This window comes from Lissotriton helveticus, chromosome 1_1 (assembly GCF_964261635.1).
Source record: "Lissotriton helveticus chromosome 1_1, aLisHel1.1, whole genome shotgun sequence".
NCBI lineage: Eukaryota > Metazoa > Chordata > Amphibia > Caudata > Salamandridae > Lissotriton > Lissotriton helveticus.
This window is the reverse complement of record NC_136057.1, coordinates 635,256,324-635,282,889: the sequence shown is the minus strand read 5'-3', so window position 1 is coordinate 635,282,889 and position 26,566 is coordinate 635,256,324. Positions and strand designations below refer to the sequence as shown.

Genomic DNA, 26,566 nt, shown 5'->3' with positions numbered 1-26,566 from the left:
AGCCCTAGGACTGGCCCCGTTGGTAAATGCTGCCATTGGCATAGAAGCCATTAAGTATCATTAATCAAGCCTTGCTTTAGCCCTGCCCACTTGCCACATGTCTAGTTTATTTTAATGAGTTTTGAACTTATTTTGTCCCATTTAAAGCACTGGGTCGGAGTTCAATGTATCTTCCCTTAATTGGAGTTCAGAGCAAAACGTTTGAAGACCTACAGGAGACAGCGAAGGATGAATTTCTAGCAATATCTCTGATCGCAGCCCTGCTCCTTCTGCCTTTTCTTCGTGGGGCAGGGCTGAGACGTGCCTCTCCTCTTAACGGGCGGGATTACAGTGCTGCAGCCGTCGGCGTTGGTAAATACGGCAGAAATGTGAAGACAGCCGGGAAAGCAGGCCCTAACGCGTTTTCGGTGGAAATTAGAAAATGTTACCCAACACCAGAGTTAAACTTTTACATTCCTACCCTGCCAGTAACTTATTGCGGTATGGATGGGGAAAGGGTTGGCTACAAGGGGATACAAAAGCGGCAGAAGTCGCTGTAAACGTGGAGAAAAAAAAACACTCATTCAGTTCATTGGCTGTTGCATTCGTACACAAGACAGTCTAGTGGCGCAGTATGTAGCTGCTGCACGCCCCGCCTCCCGTCAGTACGCGGGCTCGGGAGACGTCATCAAATGACTGCTTAGCAGGTCTGCGCCACGGGTAGCAGGAAGAGTAGGTGAACCGCGTGCAGGGGAGCTGTGTTGGTAAGTAGAGTCATGTTCTGCAGCCCCTGCTCCGTTATCCTTACTTCCCGCAGTCCGTACAGTGTTCCTTTCCCAGCTCTCATGGCCCCGCCTCCTCTGCTCCGCGGGGTGGGGTCAGCTGCCCCACACTCACTCAGTCAGTGCTGCCTACTTTCCCCCAACTTGTTCCGTTTCTTGTCCGGACTACCTCTGCCGCCAGCTCTGTACGCATCCTTTCCCGTTCTTCTGTGGTGGCAAGTTGTATTCCTTGATCTGCGGGGCTGGACTACCTTGAAAAGCCCACCCAGCTCGAGGATGGGGGGTTCTATCGCTGCGGGCAAAATTTTCTTACAGTAGGGTGACGCCCCTGGCATGGAAGAGAATTTCCACGTAGTCTGCACATATTTAGGACGAATGGTTTAAAGTCTAAACAGAAACTCAGGAGAAACGGCCCGTTACACTAACCCATCTTAGGTGAAGTAAGTATAAAGATGACACCAGGGCTGTCAACTTTCCCTAGTTTATGTGCGATTTGCTGTTCCATTCTAAGTTTTTTTCCCTATTAATTCTGGGGTTTGTAGTCTTGCATATGCCATAATAAAACAAGACTACAACCCCCCAGAATTCAAAGGAAAAAACCTCGACTGGAGAAGCACATCACGCATTAAATCTGGGAAATTTAGCAACTTTGTGACAAATCAAAATAGTTCAGGTGACTAACCAGTGGCACAGTCTCTAACTGATGGCTCAGTGGAACCCACACAACCTACTGCTCACTATTCGGCATACCAAAACACCTTCTCCTTCTACAATGCATTGTGCCCGGTTTTGTAGCTGCTGTCATAAAAAGCGTTTGAAATGCTGTTTTTTACGCTACACCCTTAGTACTGACCCCTCGGGTTATGCTCCCGTTTCACATTTGCAGAACTCCTAGCACATCTTGGATTTTCTTGGGAATCACGTGTTTTTATTTTACAGAATGTCATATGCCTAAGATTGGCCGCTACTAGCTGTGACGGACAAATGTTCAGTAAAAGTGATTTCTATGCGGTGTGCAGGAGTTGGTGATAGACTGAGTGCATGAGTTATGTGTTTGTGCTTGAGATGCACATAATGATCGTAATTCCTGGCATGTTATGGGAATTCATGGTAGCCATTGCAAAATAGGTAATTACTGGCACATTGTGCACCTCCGTTGTACTAAACAAATGGGGCAGTGGGGGTCCAACTGCCAGACAATTACCGAAATAGACATTCACCACCTAAGAAGCCTGCAGAGGAGGTATCCCACACGGCAACAAACCACGAGTATTTACTTGCATCTCCTACTAACCCTAGGGATTTCGACACAACCAGAAGAGGCTTTTACCAGCTCTTTAAAAATATAAGAAGGAGGATCCATACTCTTCCTATGACGCTACAGGAGGGGACGTACCACTTCCCAAGCATCAGGAGGGCACATTACACAAGAAGAACTTTGAGGAGGGGTATTTGCCATCTGCTGTGATCCAGGTAAACCGTGATTTACTGCCCAAAAACTATAGGGAAGGACATTTAGTACCTACCATAAAACAAGAATCCTGCTATTGACTGCAGGAAATAATTTGGAGAACGTGTGCTTACCACCTGCAATGTACGCCAAGGTACTGGTGAGCAAAACGCGTAGGGTGTTTCCCTTTTGTGCCAATAAATCACACTGAGCACTAAAAGAGGCCTCAGCTCTGGTTTTTCTCAAACGCAAGGAGGTGTTACCAGGAGCTTTGTGGAAATTTAGGGGTTGGAGACCTCGCCGAGTCCCCGCCGTCACGAGATGCCTGGATACGCCAAAGATTGGTGATTGGATATATATATATATATATAATTTTTGGGCGATAGCACTCTGTGATGGAGCCCCAGTGGCTAGCATAGGTGAAGGGTATGATCATCCACAGGCTGTGGTGACTTAACTTTGCTGCTGGTTTGCAGAGAGCATTGCCTGTGGAGGACGGGCAAGGGCTTGACAGCCTGTATACCTCTCCAGCCTACTGGCATTGTTTGGGTAGACAAGATCGGGGCCCTGTTCTAATCCTCACCTCTTTGTTCAGGCAGTTAACACCAAAGAACAAAGGCCAAATAGAAGTCCATTGCATTCTAGGTAAAGAGACCGCAAATCTGACAAAGACGGGCTGTATGATCAAAAGTAACCTGAAGGACCAAGCTTGCATTTACAGGGCCTTTCAGCAGAGGCATGCTGTACGCATGTCTGGTGCTTCAATTAGGAGCATTAGCTGTCAATCTTAAGGCACCGACTAAGGGTGGCACCAGCTACTACAGCAAGCCAGAACTACTGCACATTTTCAGCATCTGGGGAGCACTTGATCTGTCAAATGGTATTTTATCTAACATGCTGGTAATTCCTCCTGTTTACCTGCATTCCAGTTTTTTGTTCCTCACACAGCATTATGGGTGATTGGAGTTGGAAATACTTTTCCTTGTCTTAATTACGAATGTTGCAGTGTATGCCCTTGTCCAGTATCTTACATGAACTTTTAAACATGAGGGCATATTTGAAATACAAAAGTCACACTGTACTGCAGATTAGCTCAAGCAGAAAATGTCTTAAGGCACATACCAATTGTTCAGCTCCAAGAAGCTATTTTGAACTCAAACCTGCCTCCTACAGAATAAAGTTTACACGAAGTCTAACCCTCCCCAAAAAATAAATACGAAGAAATATGCAAAACCATATGTTTAATAAACATGCCTACTGTTACAATTTTAGCGGTGAGGATTATATATTGCACATCCTACTATGTTCAGTGCAAAGACAATACAATATGAATAGTGGTTAAAGCACTCTGTTCATTTACATTAATGGTGTTGCTAACATAACAAAACAAGCATTGGCATAGCCAATAGGTCTAGCATTTGGGAATTTATAAGTGTTCAGCCAAGCAGCACATTATCTTGGGTGCTGTGCCGCCAGGGATTGAAGATCTATACAATTACTACACACTGGGTCACGCAGTCTAATTCAAGAATACATGCTTGCCACAGGAAACATTTATAGACACATTCCAAGGCTTGTTAACGCACCAACAGAAAGACAAGTGCGTTGATGCAAGTCAGCAGTACTATAACACTGTGTGTGACTGCATCACTAGTCAGGTGAAAACAACATGTTAATCACAAGGTCTGCAACTATAGGGATAAGGAATTGGGTTTAGTTACCGTCAATCTGTGGTGAAATTTCATGGCAGTGTTCAACTAAATAAATGTATACCTAAATAATATCTAATTGGAAAAAACGTGCTTGCATAAGAATGAACTGTATCCATTACCTTGAGTTTCCATGTTCAAAGCTACAAATATATACAGCCGTTTTGGAGCCTGTGCATCAATATTAACAAAAATGAATTTGTTTATCTGTAACGTAACTGGTGCTCGTGTAAAGCGCTCCGATAACTTCGGGTCTAGTTCGCACTATATAAAATGTCACAACAACAAACCGGTAGATTAAAAAAAAAAATAGGGGAATTTATTTCCCCATTAACGTGCATTGAAGAGGAGGTAATTTTAGTTAGGAGAAAGCAAAAAAGAAAGCAACTTTTGGCTTTAAAAATCGGGATGTCCCTCCTGAATCAGTTCTGTTGGCATGCATGAGTGTGTTGCTGATGTGCAAGATGGGTAGAGGATGTTGATTTGTCAGAATCAGTTTAGAATGCAGGTAAAAGCGGGCTAAGGCAAAGGGGCATGCAAACATTAACTTCTTTACAACGCATCACCAATTCAAAGTGTAAAACTAAATTGAGAAATGTAAGCATCCGCAAAATCCTGTAGGCTGGCCCCGAAAGATGATGGACAACCTGACATACCAATGCCTTGAACGAGGCTCACCCAAACAGGACAAAGGTTAACAAGCATTGGCATAGCCAATAGGTCTCGCATTTGGGACCTTATACGTTTTTAGCCATGCAACATTTGATGTTGTTGCACCAAGGATATTGTACTGCATAACTAAATACTTATAAATTCCAAAGGCGAGACCTATTGGGTATGCCAATGCTTGGTCTTCATTTTCACATATAAACCTCAAAATAGATGACTTCAGGATGTGTGCTGTACAAAACCTTCTCCTGTGTTTGATTTCATAAACCATAATGTGGCTCATGTACAAGAGCAACCCAGGCCACCCAAAGGCATACATGGCAACATGTTGAATGTAGTAAGCCTGCATTGGCTCCCCGTCAACAAGAGGATCACCTTCAAACTCCTCATCCACGCACACAAAACCCTTCACAATGCCGGACCAGCATACTTCAATGACCGACTAAGCTTCTACACCCCCACCGCTGCCTCCTCTCTGCCAACCTCGCCACAGTTCCTCGTATCCGTAAATCCACCGCCGGCGGCAGATCCTTCTCCTACCTCGCCGCCAATACATGGAACACTCTCCCTACCAACCTTCGACAGACCCAGGACCTGCTGGCCTTTAGAAGACTCCTCAAGACCTGGCTCTTCGACCAGTAGCAGCCCCCCCCCACGCCTTGAGACCCTCACGGGTATGTAGTGCGCTTTAGAAATGCACTGATTGTTTGATTGATTGAGTAAGAGGGCGACTGTTGAAAAACAAATCCGGTGGGAGTGAGGGGCTGATTTTCCCCATTGACATACATGGAAGAGTAGGATATTTTAGAAGGAGACCCCCAAAGTAAAGCCATTTTGGGCTTAAAATATTGCAATTCTCCTACCTGAATCTGGTCTGCTGGAATGTATGCAAAGGGTGCACATAACAACTGACGTCTCACTTATTGACATTGTTGTTGGTGGGGGCGGGTTGGGGCAAGAATATTTCTAAATGCATGTTTGAAAACTATCACTCTATAAAAATACTTGATGCACTGACATCATCTTATGTACTAATTTGGGACGGGTCTGTATGTAAATGACATTTAAAAAAAATTTGATTTTGCAGAGAATGTGCCGTATTTTTACACATTGTATTTGTGGAGGTTTGCTGCAAGATGTCTTTAAAAGTTTAGGTCCTTCCTAAAATTAAGCAGACAGGACACCCTAATGACTTCCCTTCTTTAAGTTTTAAAAACTGTGTGCGTGGTTATTTAACATTTTGTCCTTCACACAGGTTTATAGCGCCTTGTACGCTATTTTCGCTAATGTTACAAGTACAAACTTGACCATTAGGTATTGGGGCGCTTTATATTAGCACCAGTCACTTTACATTAATCAAGGAGACAATCATTTTGCTTTTTTAAGCGCGGAGAGATTAAGTGGTATGCCCAGAATCACAGAATGTTGAGCTGACACCGAGTCTGGAACCTAGCTTCCCTCATCTAAAGTCAGCAGCTCGGTCCTTTACAACACATCCTCTGACTGAGGACGTGTGAGTTTACATATTGTGCAGTCAGTGCTTGCGTGAGTGAGTGACTGCGCTAAGGACCTGGTGCCGTGGTCGCTGACCAGGCACTGTGTCTGTTCTGGGATTTCTCTTTCAGCCCTAAATATGATGGTTATTTTTATCCTCCTACGTAGCAGCGTTAAAGACCCTCCCACCGAAGGCTGCTTCACAATGTTTCCCTTCAGCCTAGAGGGGAAATGGAGAGAGTCCAGCCTGGCTTCCTGCGTTCAGATGGCATCTAAGTGCATGAAAGACAGTGAGGGGGCGAATGGCTTCCTTCTCTCTCTTGCATCACCTCGGTGCAGAATAACCCACTTAGTTTTGTCTGAGTGGGGGAGAAGGAAAGGGACTGACCCAGCTAGAGAGATGTGAAGAGACCTGAAGAGGGATGCAGCGTCCCGCAAGTGGCGCGCTGAAAGTTTAATTAGCCATGACAAAATGACGTGGCCGCGAAAGTGACAGGGTTGAAGACACCAGGCACGCTCCATCAGATAACATCAACAAGACATGCGCTGCTGACGAGAGAGGAAAGCCAGATGGCACCTCTGCTTGTAAGCGCGTGCCCGCCCGCGTAAACGCAAGCTCTGGGCCACAAAAGCGTGTGGTAGCATTTTCTGAAGCCCACTTATCAAAAGTCTGGCCACAAGAAAAAGCGTGTATTAGCATTTTCTGAAGCCCACTTACTAAAAGTCTCGCCAGAGTAGCGCATGCGCTGGCTCAGGCGAGACCTAAACACCCTGCTATCAATGAGTGTTGTATATAAATACGATAAACCATTAGCTCAAAACGAATATCAGCACATGTTGGTGCATATCACCCGTGTACTGTCATGTTTCCGAATACTTCTTGGCTTATCATGGCCAGCACTCCTGTATCCATCCATCTGCCAATTTCCGATTCCTACTCTTTGTGCTTACCAGGATTACCATACTCTAAGTACTACCAGCATAATTGTTGTTCTTGGATAACTACACCCCTGTTTTACATCGGAATTCAGTACATTCAACGTCCAAAATTATTGTGCCAATTTACAGGCATTTCATGATGCTTCAGCATTTGTATTGATAAAGTCCATTGGGAACGAAACATGTTGGCTGTTTATCAGTAACCAGGCTCTTTGTCAGCGCTACCCATTGCCTTCGGCACTTATTGGCACTCCAAGGAGAAACAAACCACATTACTGTTCTATTACAAACTGCCATGGGCATTTACCCTATTGCTATTATATTACATATTTCGTGAGCGTACTCAAACATATTTGGATATTCAGTATATGTGCTGCATTCTGCTTGTGTAGTAACATTTCTCCTTGAGCTACCTAAAATGTTTGTCAAAAGACAGATATAGGGTTTAGAAAAGTACATAGCCTATAATTACTAATCAGTATTTTTAAACAATGAGGCGTACCAGGCTGCAAACCTTTCAATACAAAAAAAGTGCAGAGAAACACGTCTCGCAGGTCAAGGAAGTGAGGCTTAAACGGTATGCACCACAAATGATCTTCCTTCAGGAAACCCAGCTTTTAAGCAGTAGGTGTCTTGTGCTGGCTCGCAGTGGGTAGACCAGGATTTACCACTCGTGTTCACCAGTAGTTCACGTGGTACTGCCATTATTATTCATAAACACTTCTGTTTCATGTCTAGAAAGTTCACACCAGTAATAGGGGTAGATTTACAGTAGAAGAAAGAACCCTGTGAGATGTAAAATGGAAGTTCGTCTCCATATATGCCCTTCATTGAAGGCGCATTTTTCATTACTTTATATGGTATATGTGGCCCCAATAATTAAATGGCTGCTTTCCCGATTAGGAATCACAGGTATCTATCTGAAAGTGAACTATTACACAGTGAGATGGTGACTGCTGTAGCTCGTTACCTTCTCTCAGCTTGGCTTACCAGTTGACGAGTAGTTGGCTTGTGGCGATTGCAGGTACAGTTTTATCATTTTAAGGTTGTGTTTTTTTGTTTTTTTAATTATTTTATTGGTGCTTCTATGGGTATGCTTTTTTGACTTAAAGTAGTCTTTCAGGATAAATAACAGATGTCCAGTGGTGGTTTTTGCTGTACACCACATAGGAGTTAAAATTGTCGCAAGGTGACGAGAATTTTGTTTTTAATGTGTCGTCCCCTCAATTTGTACAAGTTAAAAAAACAATCTTGTGTGTGTGTGTGTGTGTGTGTAGATATATATATATATATATATATATATATATATATATATATATATACACACGCTGTTAGACGGGTACACCGGTTTCAATGTTCATTGTAGTTCACTTGCATCTCAAGCTGCCCTCGCGTCCGGACGGTGGCAGTCGGGAAAGACACACGCCACTAAGGAGACCAGGTTAAGGACTGGCACATGGCTCAATCTTATCTTGAGACCTTTTCACGTGAGAAGAATATTGCTGTCTCCAACCTGAGAGATGCGACGGTGTGGGCCAAATGGGTACATGGGCTGTGTTACGGAGACCCTACTTACTGGATGCATAAAAGGCAATTCTGCGAATACTTGCAGCTGCGCAATGCCAAACTCCACCTCTTTACAACTTTGAAACGCTCCTGGAATTAAACCCTTCGAGCCCAACAATAACAGAGCAGAACTCGTGTCCGGGAGTCCTGCAGATCTATCGCACACCAGGAGTGTACTATTGGAAAGTTGGAGATAAAAAGCATGACCCTTGTTGGCTTCAAGGGAAGTTGATCTCGGCTCCCCTTATGCGGACACAAACCATTGTGATACTTGCATAGAAAATAATACCATAGTATTTGAGGATGAATGAATGAATCAATCATCTGCCTGTGTAATGTCCTATAATTTCACGTAGACACCTTCTAGCTTGATTTTGGTACATATGTACGAGATTCATGATTAACCTTTTTGGAAGCTGACATTAAATTGATTCTACATTCTTTGAAAAGCAAGGTGGGGATTCAAACTCATTACATTGAGCGTTTAGTGTAGAGCAAGTTCGCTGACTGTTTAGGGTATCCGTTATTTTTGCTATGTTAAATATACAAAATAGGTTAGGTGTGAGGTTGTGCTAGATCATGGGAACTCACAAACGTTTTTCCAAGGGCCAAAAGGTTTTGTCGATGATATGACTGAGGGAAGCATTGATGCCAGCTGGGTGGTGGTCAGGGCGGAGGGTGCCGGGGGTCGGTGCCAGAAAGGTGACTGTAGGAGAAGCAAAGCTTATCCATCCAGTGGCAGAATCAGCCCGTCAACATACATACCCAGCAGCAAACCTATGACTCCCTTTAGGGGCACTGACTAGTTAATCCGGTAGATAAGGGACACAGAGACTTACATTTTTTCTAAATCACACCTGATGTGAAGCAAATAACGAGTCTGATATCTGACACTTGGCGTTTAAAAATCAATGCATTTTAATTGTTTTTTAAATATACCGAATTAACAACATCAAGGAGATTCGAAGAACGTCTTATGCAAATCATACATACACATCAGAATGGTTTTAAGACATGAATTAATTTACATTTGTTGTTTTTAAGACACTGCTTGCTCATTTTAATCTGGTATTGTTGAAATGTTCTTAAACTTTTACTTTAATAACAACAGTCCTTCATCAAGATCAAAAGGGATTCTTAAAGGGAAGACAACTATATGAGCTGACCTTTGATCTAATTGGTGCCATAGATATAGCAACATGTAATAACCTCCCATTGGCGGCTATGACGCTTGATGCAACCAAGGCCTTCGACAGGGTGAATTGGGTTTACCTGTCGGAGGCCCTGGCCAAGTTTGGTGTGGGGGGTGGGTTTCGTAGGGTGATTAGTCTTTTGTACAGCAATCCCTCGGCATCTCTCCTCGTTAATGGAGAATTATCAAGTTCTTTTTCTATCTCAAGGGGAACCCGACAAGGCTGTCCACTCTCCCCCTTACTTTTTGATTTTTACATCGAACCTTTCGCGCAATGTCTAAGGGAGGAGCCCGCCATTAAACCTTTTCAGTATCAAGGTTGGATGAGGAAGGTGGCACTATATGCCGACGATGTACTTATTTTGACATCAGAGGCCGTAACGGCTCTCCCTGCCATAGTGAAGCTGGCTAGTGCCTTTGGACTAGTATCGGGGTATGAGATAAACGCAACTAAAACCGAAATACTTATCTGGAATGATGAGAATCCACCTATAGAATTTCATCCCAGCACCTCTATGCGTTACCTAGGCTTAACAATTGTAAACGACATAAATAAAATAGTCCAAATTAATCTATCCAAAGTGCTTAAAGACTGTCGTAAGCTCCTTCACTCTTGGTTGCATCTCCCCCTCTCATTAATAGGTAGGGTTAACCTTATTAAAATGTCTATTCTTCCAAAGATTTCTTTCTTATTTAATACAATTCCCTTATATTTTGATCAAAAAATGTTAGCTAAATTTCAATCAAACGTCTCTTCTTTCATTTGGCACAACCATCTCCCACGTATTGCCTGGAAAAAAATAAGACGGCGACGTGAAAAGGGAGGGCTGGCAGCCCCAGATTTAAAAATTTATGCTTGGGCCTTTCAATTATCACATTCAAGGATGTTGTTAAAGAATCCCGACTCCTCGGGGGTGGGAATGATGTATGCAGCAATGATGGAGGGGGGAAATATCAATCACTCTAGTTTTCTTTTTAAGTTTGAAAATCCTAAGTTTTTAAAAAAAATTAAACTGAAGATCCTACAGGGCTTTGCTCGAACATGGGCAGATATTATGAAAGCTATAAAAGTAAATTACTTTTGTGAAAAAACACCATTGTGGGATCTACCCGAAAGCCCAGTTTGGCTTGATGACACCCTGGCAGTCCCTTTGAGGGAGGCGGGCATGGAGGTTTGGGGGGACCTTTTTTATGAGGGAGATTTATTCTCATGGGAATATTTGCAAGCCAAGATTGGTCCTAACCTTTCACGCTTCAAATATATCCAGATTTACAGTTGGACAGCAGCCTATAAAACGTCCCCTGCGAATAAAAATAAGTTCAAACTGGGTGGTCATAGCCCCTTTATCTCTGATCTACTAACTAGAGGGTCAGAAAAGAAAGAAATATCTAGATGGTACAGTTCTATAATGGATGAGGTAGATGGAGACTTCGTTTTACCAGAGTCAGTATGGGGTTCTGTTCTGGGGGATGTGAACTTACAAACACTTTGGAAATCTTCTTTCCAGCTTTTGTGGAGCATCGTTAAGCCATCATGGCTTCGCAGAAATCATGTCTTTACCCTTTATAGAGCATATTACTCCCCCTCCAGGCTTTCTAAATTTACAGGAGGTCAGACAGTGTCTTGTGCTAAATGCGGTCAAGTCGCTGCTACAGATGCACATATGTTCTGGGAATGCCCGATACTAACAACCTTTTGGCAGAATATCAGTAACTGCCTCACTGAGTCTTTAGGAAATCATGTCAAAATGGATCTGTCCTTGATCATCTTTGGAGTGTTGGAAGGAGTACTACATCTACCTAAATGTTTAGTTTTTTATTCCATCCTGCTCGCAAGAAGAGAGATCTGCAGGAAATGGAAGGACCCATCACCTCCTACCTTTAGAGACTGGCAAGACTCTGTACTGCGGACATCAGTCATTGATTTGGCTAGATCTGGAAATCGCAGAAAAAGGGCATTTTGGAATCTGATTAAGTGGTCTCAGTGATATATTCGGGTTTTTTTTTTTTTTTTCCCCCCCGAGTCCAATGATTGATATCCTAAGGTGCTCTTTGTTTTTAGCACCACTGGAACAGCTGTTATCCGGTTTATGTCCGGCCCCCTATATGGCTGCCATACTACTCCGTGATCTGCTGTGGGATGGCAGAGTAGGATTTAGTGCCTCCTGGGAGTTCGATGGAAGACTGTGGGATAGATGGCCTTCAAGATATGTGTCCCTACCAGTTCTCAACTGAGTCAGTCATTCTCCGTTGATTTCTATATGGCACTGGTCCAATTGGAGGTTATGAGGACAAAAAAAAAAAAAGAAAAAAAAAAGAAAAAAAATAACAACTTGATCTATGTAATATTGTTATGGTTTTAAATAACTAAGCAAACTTTCAGTGGCTGAATTGCACAATGTGAAACCTGGCATTAATCCCGGCTTCTCTACTTTACCAAACTCAGTGATCCTAAACAATTGTTTAATTTCACTTTCCCTACTTTTTCTTCATTATCTTATATAAAAGGACGTCGAAATAAAGGCCTTCTGGATGTGCATTGTACAAAACCTTCTTTTGTGTTTGAATTGTTTTTTTGAAGCAACCGTATCATACAAATATATATATACACTTTTGCTGCAAGACCTCTTTTAAAAATAAAGGTGTTTTTTTAAGTTAGGCGGGTCACGTGAACCTAGTTACTTCTTTTCTTTACCTTAAATTAACCATTAAATAGATGCTTGCTTGTTTATTTGACTTCTTTCTCAAGGTTTGTGCTGAATCGAGTAAACATCAGCCCGGTGTTGACCAGGGAGGGGGTCGCTTGTAAAGGTCTGGGCGGCCTTACTCTGAGTGTCAATGTGCTAGCACATCGACATGTATTACTGCAGCTAACCTAGGAATTTGAACAGTATTGTGCAATATACAAAATAACAGTATAGTGTTGACAGTAAACATCGAGTAAGCCTTCAGTAATTGTATTTTGTTGACCGTAAATACTGAGTATTATTAATAAGTCCTCAACATTGATTTTCAAATGTTAAGCATAGATTTTACACTCCAGTGTTGTGCTTTGTTTGTATGAATATGTGCGCTCCATATATTACATCCTGAGATATGTTGACAATAGTTTCTGGGTCATGACTCTGGTCGGGTGTTCAGTGATTTATCTATAGTTTATTGCTTACTGGCAGTGTTTCTGTTTTTGGATTTAGGGTTCAATCTCTGAGATTGATGTGTCCTTGTGTTCTTTTTAGCTTCATTTGGTATTTGATCACAGTTTGGCCTCCGGGAAAGTAGTATTTCCCTTTCTATGGTTTTCTTTAGTGTTGGTCATCCAGGAAGAAAATAAGCCTCGCTTTTTTAAGTGTTGGGCAATTTTTTGTTTCTTTCATTTCCGCTTTCCCTTAAAACCGTAGAAATGTGGACAACGTCAGCTTTCAATTTCCTTGAGAATTGTCCTTGAGACTACACATAATTTCATGTATAGGTTGAAATCTTGATACGTACATTTTACTGGTCTGTGTGGCTGGACTTCAGGCTGTGGCCTCTCTTGTGGTTTAGAGGGGAGGCGGTAGGCTAATTCTGTATTCAACATCTACTTTTCAGTGTCTCGCAAGTCTTGAGTTTCACACATATTTGCACATCTGTTTATCCCAGGAGTCCCCTGGGTGTACACAGCTTTTAGTTTTGTGTGACCCAGAGGTAGAAAAGGTGGATTTCGGGACCTTCCTAATACACACGTACACCACTCAGTTACGCCATCTGACCTGATGCTTGGGGGGGGGGGGGGGGGGGGGGTGAAGGGCAGTTATAGTACCTAAAAACCTAGTACAAATTCTGTATGTGACTCGTGGAACTTCTATTGGTGTCTCTCCAAATGTACTGAACGCTATATTGTGTGTTTTATTATAGCTCCATAAACGTTCTTTTCCGATTCATAAACAAGATTAAACTTTCACAGGAAGACTCATTCACCCTTTTTCCAAATAAATACTTTCTGCATTTACCTATCCAGTCGTCGCACACATTCATCAGGTCTTTTGTCCTATTAGTTCGGGACTCCTTACCTAGTACTAATAGTTTGGTGCCCTGTTGTGTGGCCATCAAACATGTCGTGGACCTTTGACTGCAATCTGTCACCGGGCTCCTGAAATATAACATTAACATATAACATTAATTGGTGGAGTCGGTGAGTCTAACCTTTGATATGGTCTGGTTGGACGTTTTAGATGGAGTCACTGGGGTGTGTTCACAACATCCAGTGCAGGTGGTGAATGATGTCTTTATGCAAGAGCGGCCCCCGAAAGCTTTCTCAGCTGATGGTATAGGATATAGAAGCACAGTGAACTATGAAGAAGCTTCGCCAATGTCTGTGTTACCAATTCATTTTGCCTTTCTTGGGTAAAATGGATGACAACCAACTGTCTCAAGTTAAATTCCAATAAGACGGAAGTAATGATCTTTGGAAATCTTTCCCCTAATTGGCCAGGAGCATGGTGGCCCGCTGAATTAGGCGCTCCGCCCATACCAACTACTAAAGTAAAAAATCTGGGAATACTGCTAGACGATAAACTAACATTTGCTGCACATGCAAATTCTATTGTTTCAACTGCGTTTTACAAACTTAAATCCATCAAAAAAATTCTTCCCTTCCTTCCCCCTGACTCAGGTAAAACTCTGGTCACGGCTTTTGTTATGTCATCCCTTGACTATTGCAATGGACTTTTCATCAACGCTCAACAGAAAGTCATCCGCAAATTACAGTCTGTACAAAATGCAGCTGCAAGAATGCTTTCTGGTACCCCAAAATTCAAATCAATCACCCAAGTGATCAAAAACTATCACTGGTTGGCGGTAAATAATCGAATTAAATTTAAGGCACTTTGCATAGCCTACAAAGCCTCCCGTAAATTAGGGCCCCGTTTTCTCATCAATTCCTTGGCATTCTATGCCCCCAACAGAACACTACGCTCTATGAATGCCTTGTTGATGACTGTGCCCCGGACTAAAACAGCTTCATGGGGTGACCGTCGTTTCACCGTTGCCACATCCAGACTGTGGAACTCACTTGATACGGACATCAGATCCTGTCCCACCCTTATTCTTTTCAGCAGAAAAATAAAAACTTGGCTTTTTAATCAATAATCCCCATTACCACTTCTCTGGTCTGTCTCTATCCACAGCGCCGAGACGCCCTTGGGCATTTGCCTGCTCTTAATAAATTTCATAAATAAATAAATAAAATTACTTTGCACTTTTATTACTAAAATTGCAGAAGTATATAATTTTTTGGGTGGATAGTTGAATCGCAGATCTTTGGGGGGAGCAGATGTCTTACAAGCTGCACCCTTCCACCAAACCGGGATACTACAGCACTTATGAGGCTGGTGTCTAGACTGAAGTACTCGCTGGTAATGTTGTCATTGCAGTCTGTATTTATATCTGGGTACATGCTTTTGGCTGCGGGTGTTCAACTAGCAATTATCTTAAATTATGTGACTTGCCTCTCTAGGTGGATCACTCCCAGTCCATATTCAAATCCTAAACCCGTGTCAGACAAGATGTGTTCCATGTTTTTTTCTGAAACATGAAAAGACCTTTAGGAAAACGTTTGGGTTGTGCTGTTTTATCTTTCTGTACAGATTTCACTACTCCTTATTTATAATCTGCTTGTAGAGCTGTTATCTGGCGGCCTTACCCAATCTTCGGCCCAAGTAGTCAGTTGCCCCCTCTCCGTGTTGCCATCAGCCATTATTACTATATGGTGCATAGTTTTTGTCAGTTTGTGCCAAGTAGGTATCATTGCTGCACTCTTTAGCAAGACTGAACATTATTAATTTACAGCTTTCTGCATTAGAAGCGGATTCATAATGTTGTGTATGGTGCCAGCATTTCAAAAGAACATATTGTCTCATAGCACATACAGAGTTAGATGCATTTTGCTCATGGGTCTAGGTTTTATTGGGGGGGGGGTAAGGGTGCGTGTGCGTGTGCGTGTGTGTGTGTGTGCGTGTGTGCGTGCGTGTGTGCGTGTTGTTTTTCCCCTGAAAAGTCTTAGCTTAAGCTTACTATTTCAAAGTTTTGCACATGGTGTTTCTCGTACATTAAAGATTATTAGAATGGTGAATAGGTGCCTCAAATATCATTCGGCGACCTTATTTGTGCAAGCTTAAAGGGCAGCGGGCAGTGCAGTTCTAGGGTGTAGTGCCAGCGTCTAGGATGTGAATTAGGAGAATGTTTCCACCAGAACCGTACTTTACCGACAGTCCTCCGAGCCCTTCCTCATGGCCGCGGCATCCAAAGATACATTCTAGAGTCAGAGGAATAGCACAGTGCCCCTGGGGGATTGGCTGGGGCCCCCGGGCCACGTAAGGCCAGCATCCACGATAGAACATCCCCGACCTAGCCCCACCTTCTTAGGGGGAGATCTCTAGCGGAGGGTCCCAAAGGAGTGCAGGCTTTACCTTATGGCCTTGTGTGAAATGGCCTGCCTGAACTGACTACCCTCGGAGGATGTTTGTATGAAACGGCCTGCCTAAACTGCCTTCCCGCCGAGTATTTATAGACACTGATTGCCTCCTTGGAGTTTGTTCTTCCGCATCGAGCCCACACATGTGACTGCTTAATTTGCCCTATCACTGCATAGATTGAGATGCTTCAGAGTGACGGTCAAATGATGTGTCTGGGAACCGACGGCGCAAAATGACGGAGCGCGAATGGAGCCACTATTTTGTTGTTTCTTGTCCTCTCCCTCGGTCCGTCGGACTTCATCCTGGCAACCCTCAGTCATTGCTCCTCGGCTGGACGGCCTTATCGCTTTCTCCCCACCCCCACCCCAAGTTCCTGTCTCTCCTATAACCTATCTTATCTCCCTCCCCTCCCTCTCTCTACCCCCTTGGATGTCTTATTTCTCTGTTCATTCTGTTGATAAGTAACATACAATCATTTTTATCCTAATCGTTGTGATAATAGAACCCTGAGTGAATTTACTAGATTTACTATTTTGTATAGTTAGAACTCTAACCACTAGTATATGTAGTTGCTCTTTGTACTTGATATCACCATTTTGTGATTCTGAGCTTTTTGCGTTTGCATTTATCTCCTGAGTGACTCTACAACGTACTCATTTCCTTTCTCTGCTATCCTTATGTAAAGAGGGGGTCCACACAGTCCAGTTTAGCAATAAGTAATTCAATTTATTCAGCACATATGAAGAGACCTCCAGCTCCTTCCCCAGCTTCTTCTTACTGGCATATCTTCAAGACAAAACATTCTAAGCATCCTAGCAACTAACAGAGAGTTCTATTGAGCACAGATCTATTGAGCTTAGATCCTAACACATCTCCCCCATTACAATTAATAAAGCAAATACAACATGAACAAAAATAATGCAGTTATTTTGGAAAAAACAAAATGTATTAAGGAGCAGAACACTTCGCAACATTACCACAGCTCCAAGCAGAACCATCTGTTAAAATGAGAACATTTCTTTTGACACATTTGATTTGCTTAGGTTGAGAGAATTTGCTGTCGCCTTTAACCACAAATCCTCCCTTCCTTGTCACTACCCAATCACCCACTTTAAAATCATTCTCACGTACTCTCATTCTCAAATTATACGACAGAACATTATCACTTTGCCGTCTGTCAACACTATGCTTTACTTCTTCACGGTCAACCCACACACACTCCTTGCTTCTCAACCAACCTGGAACTTCTTTCACCCCAGGCTCACGACCTTTAAGAGAAACGAACGGTGAAACACCAGTAACCGAGTGCGGAGTGACTCTGTAAGACCACATCATCTTTTTTAGTTCGTCAGACCAAGTCAAACCATTGGTAAGAGATAATTGGATATTCTCCATTAACAATCTATTTACTCTTTCTACTAGACCGTTAGCTTGTGGCCTGAATAATGCCACTCTCTCATGACAAACTCCCATCCCATTCAGGAATTCCTTCATCTCCCTAGAAATCAATTGCACACCGTTATCTGACACTAAAGTTTTCGGAATCCCTTCACTCAAGAATGCTCTTTCCAAAAACCCTATAACTCTCCTAGTATCTATAAACTCAGTCGACTCTACTACAAACCATTTAGAATGATCTACTAGTACCATCAAAAATTTGTTGCGCACACCCAGTCTGTGAATTGGACCCAAAAAATCGATAGCCAATTTCTCCCACGGATGTTCTGGAAACTCAACGCATTGGAGGGGAGGTTGTCTGACTATTTTGGTCTTGTCACTACTTGCACACGCGTAACAATTCTTTACGATTTCGTCAATTTCCCCATCCATTCCTGGCCACCAGTAGGATTCTCGAATTCTTCTTTTTGTCATGTTGCGACCCAAATGGCCTTCGTGTGCTAAGTTCATAATTTTAGTCCTAAGACTGCATGGTGGAACCAATCTATTTCTACGCCATAACTTTCCATCTGTAACACTCAATTCTCCCTCCACATGAAAAAAATCTTTTAACTGAATATCACTACTAGACTCCTTAGACCAACCGCCAGATACATTATCCATAACTATTGTTAGTTGATGATCCTCACTCATAGCACCTTCCCACTCAATTTTATCAAATGCTAAAATGTCATTGCAACTGGCATTAATTTCGTCACTTACAAACTCCTCTGACACCACTTCAAAAGGCATCCTAGACAAATAATCTGCTACAACATTTTTCTCACCTTTGACGTATTCCATATCAAAATTGTATTCAAGAACTGACAGAATCCACTTCGATATCCTAGGGGTAACATTCCCTTCTAGACCCCTACCACCTTTGAATAAATGCACCAGAGGCTTATGGTCTGTCCTTACTCTGAAAGGCAAACCCCACAGAAAATATCTAAAATGCTTGATACCCCAAGTACAAGCAAGAGCCTCCCTCTCAATTACTGAATAAGAAGTTTCCGCTCCCTGAAGTCTTCTGGATTCAATACCATCAGAAATTTGGGTCAACACTGCTCCAAGCCCCACACTACTTGCATCCGTAGTTACTAAAGTTTTTGCTCGAACATCAAAATGACCTAAGGTCGGCGCATGTAATATGCCATCTTTCACACTTTTAAATGCCTCCTCACAGTCTTCACTCCACTTAAATACAACACCATTCTTCATTAGCAACCTTAAGGGTTCTACAACATCAGCAAAACTTTTTATAAATTTTGAACAATATTCGGCTAAGCCTAAAAACGATCTAAGCTGATCTTTGCAAGTAGGTATAGGAGCATTGTTGATCGCAGAAACTATGCTTTTCTTGGGTTTTATTCCCAGACCAGATATCTCATGACCTAAGTAGGTCACACAGTCACGTTTAAGTTGACACTTTTCCTTTTTTATAGTCAATCCATTCTTTTGCATTCGTACTAATACCTCTGTCAAAATTCTATCATGGTGTTCACAATCTCTCCCAACCACCAACACATCATCTTGAAAACACAAGACATTTTCTACACCATTCAAAACCTTCTGCATTACCCTTTGAAACACTGCCGAAGCAGATGCCAGGCCAAATGGCATTCTGCAATACCTAAAGGCTCCTAGCGGAGTCACAAAAGAGGTAAGGTGACGCGACTCTTCAGCTAAATCTATTTGGTGATACGCAGCTGACATGTCGATCACACTAAAAATTACACCACCTCCCATTGCACTCAGCATTTCCGAAATATTGGGTAAGGGTTGCCTGTCTACCCAGATATTCCTATTCAAGTCGCGTAAGTCCACACATAGACGAATTTTTGCTCCTCCGTCCTTCGGTGCGACCACAATGGGCGCAAGCCACTCAGAGGCTTCAATAGGCTCAATTATTTTCAATTCCAACAGCTTATCCAGTTCATCTTTAAGGGGAGCTCTCATTAGGTGTGGAACATTTCTAACCTTGTGAACTACAGGCACTGCGTTTTTCTTGAGAATTATTCGGTGCGAGAACCCTCTTAACTTACCCAGTCTATCAGTAAAAACATCTGGAAATTTTTTCATGACATCAACTTCAAAACCATCAATGTTGAGAACAGTGAAGGAGGATACTGGTTCAGGTGCATTGGGATTTAACACTATACCCAGATCTTTTTGGTGGCGCCACCCAAGCAAATTAGAACCTTGTTTGGTCAAGTAGACTCTTCCGAACACTTTCTTGGAGGAAAACGTTATCACCATCCATTTTAATCCCAAAATGTCTATGGTCTTGCCACCATAACCCACAGCTTTGATGTCTGGAGCCCCCCAAGAAGAAAGATCACTATTCTCGGCCCAAACATTTATGTACATTTCTTTAGAGAGCAATGTGTAAAGACTTCCAGAATCAATTAGCATGTTAACATTCTTGGATCCAGGACGTTTAGGATCTCTGCAGTCAAAACTGATTAAACTATGTGGTTTCTCCAACTTATCTGTACTCTCAGTGGGAACGTCAATTAAGCACACAGGATCTTGAGAAGACTCACCACTCTTCTCATCTATTCCATCAATACATAACATTAACTTCTGAACCTCCTCACAACAGTCATCAACCTCATTAACAAATTGAGATTTCACATTACAAACTTTAGCTAAATGTCCCCTTTTTCCACAGTTTCTACAAATGGTATTTCTCGCCATACAACGTGTACTTGAGGCTATATGTCCAGGAGCCCCACACCTATAACATTTCACTTGGCGAAAGCTTCCCTGCTGTGAAGAAGTCACAGGATTAGGATGGAAATTTTAGAGGATCTCTTATTATCTCTGGAATCAAATTTTCCTAGAGGTTTAACAAGCTTAGTTTCATTAACACTCGTTTGAACAAGAGGAGGCTTTTCGTTAACTTCAGATTGTTTCGCATGACCCTCTGTGGACGTAACTGAGTTAGTGCACTTGTCCATTTCTTTAATCCACAAGTCAGTGTTTTCAAGTCCTTTAGCAATCTGAATCGCCTCTTCTAACGTACAATCTTTTATAAGTAATTTTTCTCTAACTCTTTTGTTATTGGTGCATCTTACTATTTGGTCGCGGATTAAAGAATCATCTAGATCCTTGAATTGGCAATTGATAGACAAACCTCTTAAAGCTGCTACATAACTTGCAATATCTTCCTCATTTTTTTGTGCACGACAAAAAATTTTATGTCTTTCCAACACAGTATTAATTTTTGTCATAAACCTTTTTTCAAGCATTTGCATACTCATTTCGTAGACGTTATTAGGCTGCCCATTTCCAATTCCTAAAGAAATCTCGGATAAATCTTCATATAGTCTTCTACCTTCTACCCCTAAATTGTGAAGCAGAATTGCTTGTTTGCGAATAGGTCCAAACTTGTCTGAACCTGTCGCAAGAATATAAGTTAAAAACAATTTCTTCCATTCTTTCCATGGTATTGTAGGTTCCCCAGGGGTTGGAAGAAAAGCAGGAGGGGTAGCAAAAGTTTGTTCAGCCATAGTCAGTCCAATGAGGCAGTAGAAAACCAAAAGAAGCAAAGTATATTGAGATTCCAACAATAATAACCCCAAAGTTAATTAAGAACAACCAATTAAGTCACCTTTTTAAATTCACCACTGTTGCACATGCTCCATAATATAATTCTGACGATCGCTGAAGAAATCGCCAAGTTTGCAGGCAATTGAAGCGCAACACTTCACTTTGTAAGATTGACTTTTACCGGCAGGTTGTTCTCGGGTAGGTTGCTAGGCAACGTAGACAACAAAGATGGCCGCAGGGTTATGTAGCGTGAAAGCGTGCAAGCGCGATGACATCACAGGGTCATCGCGTCTATTGATGTTCCCTGCCAGAGCTTCTCCACCTCGTCGCCAATGTAAAGAGGGTGTCCACACAGTCCAGTTTAGCAATAAGTAATTCAATTTATTCAGCACATATGAAGAGACCTCCAGCTCCTTCCCCAGCTTCTTCTTACTGGCATATCTTCAAGACAAAACATTCTAAGCATCCTAGCAACTAACAGAGAGTTCTATTGAGCACAGATCTATTGAGCTTAGATCCTAACACATTATCTCTTCTTTGTGGGAGTCAACTCGCTGACTCCCTCCCTTTGTACTCCCTGACTCTTGCCTTTCGTGGAACCTGTCTTTTTCTGGATCGTTGATTTATCCGGGTATTGTATGTGTTATCTTTCAGTAATTAATGCGATTTTCCTTTGCCGTTTGTTCCCCCTCTGTTGACCTGCCAGTTCCGACCCTCTTTCTAGCCCCCTGTCCCTTGTTGCCCTTTGACTAAGCACTCCTTCTCCCCTTGTTGGCGAAAGATCTAATATTCTTACTCTGGAGTCACAGTGAACCCTCTGAGAGAGTCCACAGCATCATGGGAACCACACACGGCTGAGGCATAGTATGGCGCCCCTTACCAAAGCACTCCCTCTCCCCTTGTTGGGGAAGGATCCAGTAGGTAGACCTTGGAGTCTGAGACCCCTCTGAGAGAGTCAACCGCTTGAAGCACCATCCCCTCCCTCTTTTCATTCTGTCTCTCACCCTGCCCTACCACTTTCCCCTCTTTCATTATTTCTCTACTTCCCCTGATCCTTTCCCCTCCCCCTTTATCTCTCCCCTTGTCTTCTAAGCCCCCTAGCCCCCTGTCATGCCCTTTAATTAAGCACTCCTTCTCACCTTGTTGGGGAAAGATCCAACTACTTTTACTCTGGAGTCTCAGTGATCCCTCTGAGAGAGTCCACAGTGCTAAGGGAGCCACTCACAGTTGAGGTATGGTATGGCGCCCCTTGCCAAAGCACTCCCTCTCCCCTTTTTGGGGAACGATCCAGTAGGTAGGCCTTGGAGTCTCAAGAGACCCCTCTGAGAGAGTCCACTATGTAAAGGGAGCTTCCCGCATCTGAGTAGGGGGAATAATATCGCTTCCCCTGGGATCACAGCTTACTGGACTTTAGACCCAGCTTTAACTCGTCTACCAGTTTGTGCGCCCGTCACCCTCCCCCCTCTTCTTTCATGCTGTGTCTTTCCCCCTCCTCTTTCCCTCCTTCATTGGCTGTCTACTTCCCCTGCTCCTACCCCCTCCCCCTGAATCGCTCCCCTTGCCTACTTTTTCCCTTACGCATATGCCCTTATTGTTTGTTTCGACCAAACGTGTAACAATGTAGCTATGCTCTAATAACTGTATAACCTTTGTAACAATGTAACCTGCAACTATGGTCTGATACTCATGTAAAGCGCTCTGATACCTCCGGGTCTAGCCAGTGCTATATAAAACCTTTCAAATAAATAAAAATAAGTTGAGCACTCCACTGTAGACAATGGAATGCTCCTGTCTTCTACGAGCCGGTAGAAGCTCGCAGAGCAACATTCTAATGTTTTTTTTCTTCATTCACAGCTGCTGCTGTGAACAAAGGCCTCTCGGCGCCCGAGGGGATTTAAACCCCCTCGGGCTCCTAAAGGCCTTTGTTTTATTTGTTAGAACATTCTGCCATCTAGTGGCAGAATGTTCTAATAGCCTTCTAGCTCTCCATAGCTAGGCTATACCGGCCATTAAAGTCCTGCTTCCTTGTTAAAGGCCTTTGCCTTTGGGTTGGGCCTTTAATGGCCCTTATAGCCCACTACGTGGGCTATACGGCTATAATATTGTTCTCTGGTTTCTCAATGGCCTGGTGGTTTATTGTATTGTAATTACATTTATATAGCGCTTTTTACCTGACAAGGCATTAAATCGCTTTTTTGGTGAGAAGCACGCTACTCAGGAAGCCAAAAAGGATTTGTGTTGAATTAGTATAGTGTAAAATGAAATTAATTTGAGCAGTGGATATGATTCTCTGTTGTTTGGATTGAGAACGATAGTGGAGGGATGGAAGAGGGGAAGGTTTCCATTTATATAGTGCTTGCTACTCCTGATGAAGTGTTGAAACACTTTTCGGCACATAGCATGCTACAGTGGAGCCAGAAAAGGATTGGTGGTGATTTAGTCTAGGAAAGTATGAAATTGATTTGAGTGGTGGACATGTTAGACTGCTATTTGGACTGTAAAAGGAATAGTGGAAGGATAGAAGAAAAAAGGGTCTAGAATTGTGTTTTTAATAAAAAATAAATAAAAAAAGTTATTGGAGTTCATAGTGATAGGAAGGCGGTTTGGGATGAGTAAGGGGGAGGTGGAGGGGGAAGTTAGGGAATGGTTTAGAAAGGTTTATTTGGAGATCTGAATAGTAAGAGGTATGAGATGATGCAAGGAGGGAAGAGTCAAAAATTGTTTTGGGGCTCAAGTAGTGGTATGGAGTTTGGGATGAATGGTAGAGTGGAGGTAGAGGAAATATTGCAATAGGGTGAGATGCAGGGTAGTGCATTGGATATGCTGAATTAGAAGCAAAGTAATAAATATAAAGATACAAAAGTACATGGACGGTATATAATCAAAAGTACGTGGAAGATGTACATGTATAAGGAAGGTAATATATGTAGATTAAAGTTGCATCTAATAAAGTCAGACTTTCAAGTGTTGGTATACTTACATTTTTTTTAGTAATTCCATAGTCCCGCATTTGTAGATAAATAGTTATGATAAAAGATTTCCTTATTTATGCAATCACTTAGTTACATTATTCTATGTTTAACATATGTTATATTTACATTTGTTAAGCAGAACTAACTAATCTATAAAATTCTTGAGTAGTCTTCTGAAGATAAGGTGTTTATGCGTGGGTCTCATGTTTGGAGGTAAAAACTACCCTACTCTGGCTGCTTGAACCGAGAAGGGTGTGGCACCCGTGTTTTTTTTCTTTTATGGTAGGATTTTGAGGCAAGGTGCCACTCCAGAGCAGAGGTTCCTCTGTTGAATGTATTTTGCAATTTTATTCCCGATGAAGAACGATCCTGTTCCATGTACCATTTTGTGGGTGATACAAAGCAGGTTGAATGTGGATCTTCTGGCTACGGGTAGTCAATGTAGGGCTCTCAAGGCAGGGGAGATGTGGGTTTGTGGTTTAATATGTAAGAGTAGTCTGGCAGCTGAGTTTTGAATCCGTTGTAGTCTTTTCATAGCTGTTGAAGGTGATCCATGGTAGAGGCTATTGGCGTAATCTTTGACAGAACACAAGAGATGGTAGCCCGGACCTTGTGTGGGAATCCCAGGTACAGGGAAGATGTGTTTCAGAGTTTCTATAGTAATAAAGCTTGATTTTGCTAATTTGTCCACTTGGGCATTCGTTGATTGTTCAGACTCCATGGTCATTCAGAGGTTTCTTACTTGATATTTTAGGCGGTGTTCCCAGATCATCCGGCCATGCAGTGAGTGGGTGATCATTTTTCCAGTCGCCACACATGAGTATTTCTGTTTTGGAAGCATTCAGTTTGGAATGGCTCAGAGTCAATCATTGAGCCACGGCTCTGAGACAACTGAAAATTGGTGAGTTTCCAATGTCTTTGGGGTATTCCAGTTGAAGTAGTATTTGTGTGTCATCTGCATAGTTGTAGCACGTGAGGTGCAATTGATTGATAAGTGCCTGTAATGACTTTATGTAGATATTGAAAAGCATGGTTGAGATGATAGCCTTGATGGACACCTGCTTTTGTGAAGTAATGTTTGGAACAGGAAGCTGATGTATGGATGACATTAGTTCTTTTGTGAAGGTAGGATGTGATCCAGTTGAAAGCATTGCCCTCCATGCCGGCTTGGTATCAGAGTGTCATGGTCAACCATGTCAAAGGCAGCTGAGGGGACCAAGAGAAGTAGTGCAGCAAACCTGTTGCAGTTAACTGTGTTCTTCAGGTCATTCCAGATGGCAACGAGGGCAGAATCTGTGCCACTTCCCGGATGGAACCCCTTTTGAAAGTATGGTATTATTTTCAATGAATTGTGACATCTGGGTGAATGCTGCTCTTTCTCTGTTTGCCCAGGAAAGGTCCATTCGTAATCAGTCTGTAGTTGTCAGGGTTCAGCGGGTCCTGGTTTATTTTCTTCAGTAATGATTGTATGTATGATTTATTTTTTTTTATTTTTTTTTTAGGGCTCGCCCCTCGTGATGTTTGCGCAGGCGAGCCGTTTTGTGGGGGGATTTAGAAACGGACCCTGGAATCGCTCATGCTCGTGCGTATGCGATTCCTTTTCGGTTCTGCTATTGGGCTCTGTGTGCCTGTGTTTTTGTAACAGAGCCCGCAATAGGCCAAAGGCGGGCGCGTTTTTCCGCCCACGGCCTATTGGTGTCTGTAACACGCACCAAAGGCCTTATGTCTTCAATTATCGTGCCCAGACACGGGCGCGATACTTGAAGAGATATGGCTCGCAGTGGCGCGTGCATGAGCGCACCACTCGCGGCCGTGTTTTTTTTTTTCTTCAGTGCCGCTTGTTTTTCTTTTCACCAGTTCAACTGTCACTTCTCCTTTACAGTGAGTGCACCGTTTGATCTTGTTTAACTAAAGAAGGCAGAGGGCGCAAATTAGGCGGACCTGGCCAGTGACACCGATATCTGCTTCGTAGATATAGGGTCACTTTAGTCAGTCGTTACTCTGGAAGTTCACCCTGTGATCTTAACAACCCTTCAGTAGAGGCTCCAGCGCAGATCAACCGCGCTTTCACACTGTCAACATAGGATATAAATAAATGTAATTAACTGAAAAGGAGTTCATTTACATGGTGGCAATGCAGTGTTCAGTGCCCTGGAGTTCTCTTTAGTAGACCATCACTTTCTTTGTTGTGGTCGGGCTTATTTTGGGGGTTTCCAGAGTTCAGATTCTTTTAACATGATTTTCCAATCCACCCATCCCTGCTTGGCAGGATAAAGGGCTGGTACCAGGATCTGCGCGCTGTGCCCTCCGCCCTCACTAACAGTGCTCCCTGGGGTGCTCTGCCCTCTGCCCTCACAGTGCGCCCCTGGG

At 42.8% G+C, this 26,566-nt stretch overlaps 1 protein-coding gene across 1 annotated transcript in view; it reads left to right on the top strand.

The window, feature by feature from the left end:
- The first annotated feature begins 599 nt into the window (after positions 1-599).
- Positions 600-26,566, top strand: part of NUDT5 (nudix hydrolase 5) — a 339,854-nt gene continuing 313,887 nt past the window's right edge. Inside the window, exon 1 of the mRNA XM_078654858.1 lies at positions 600-743. The gene's annotated coding sequence lies outside the window, so the exon portion shown is untranslated. The remainder of the gene's footprint in view (positions 744-26,566) is intronic.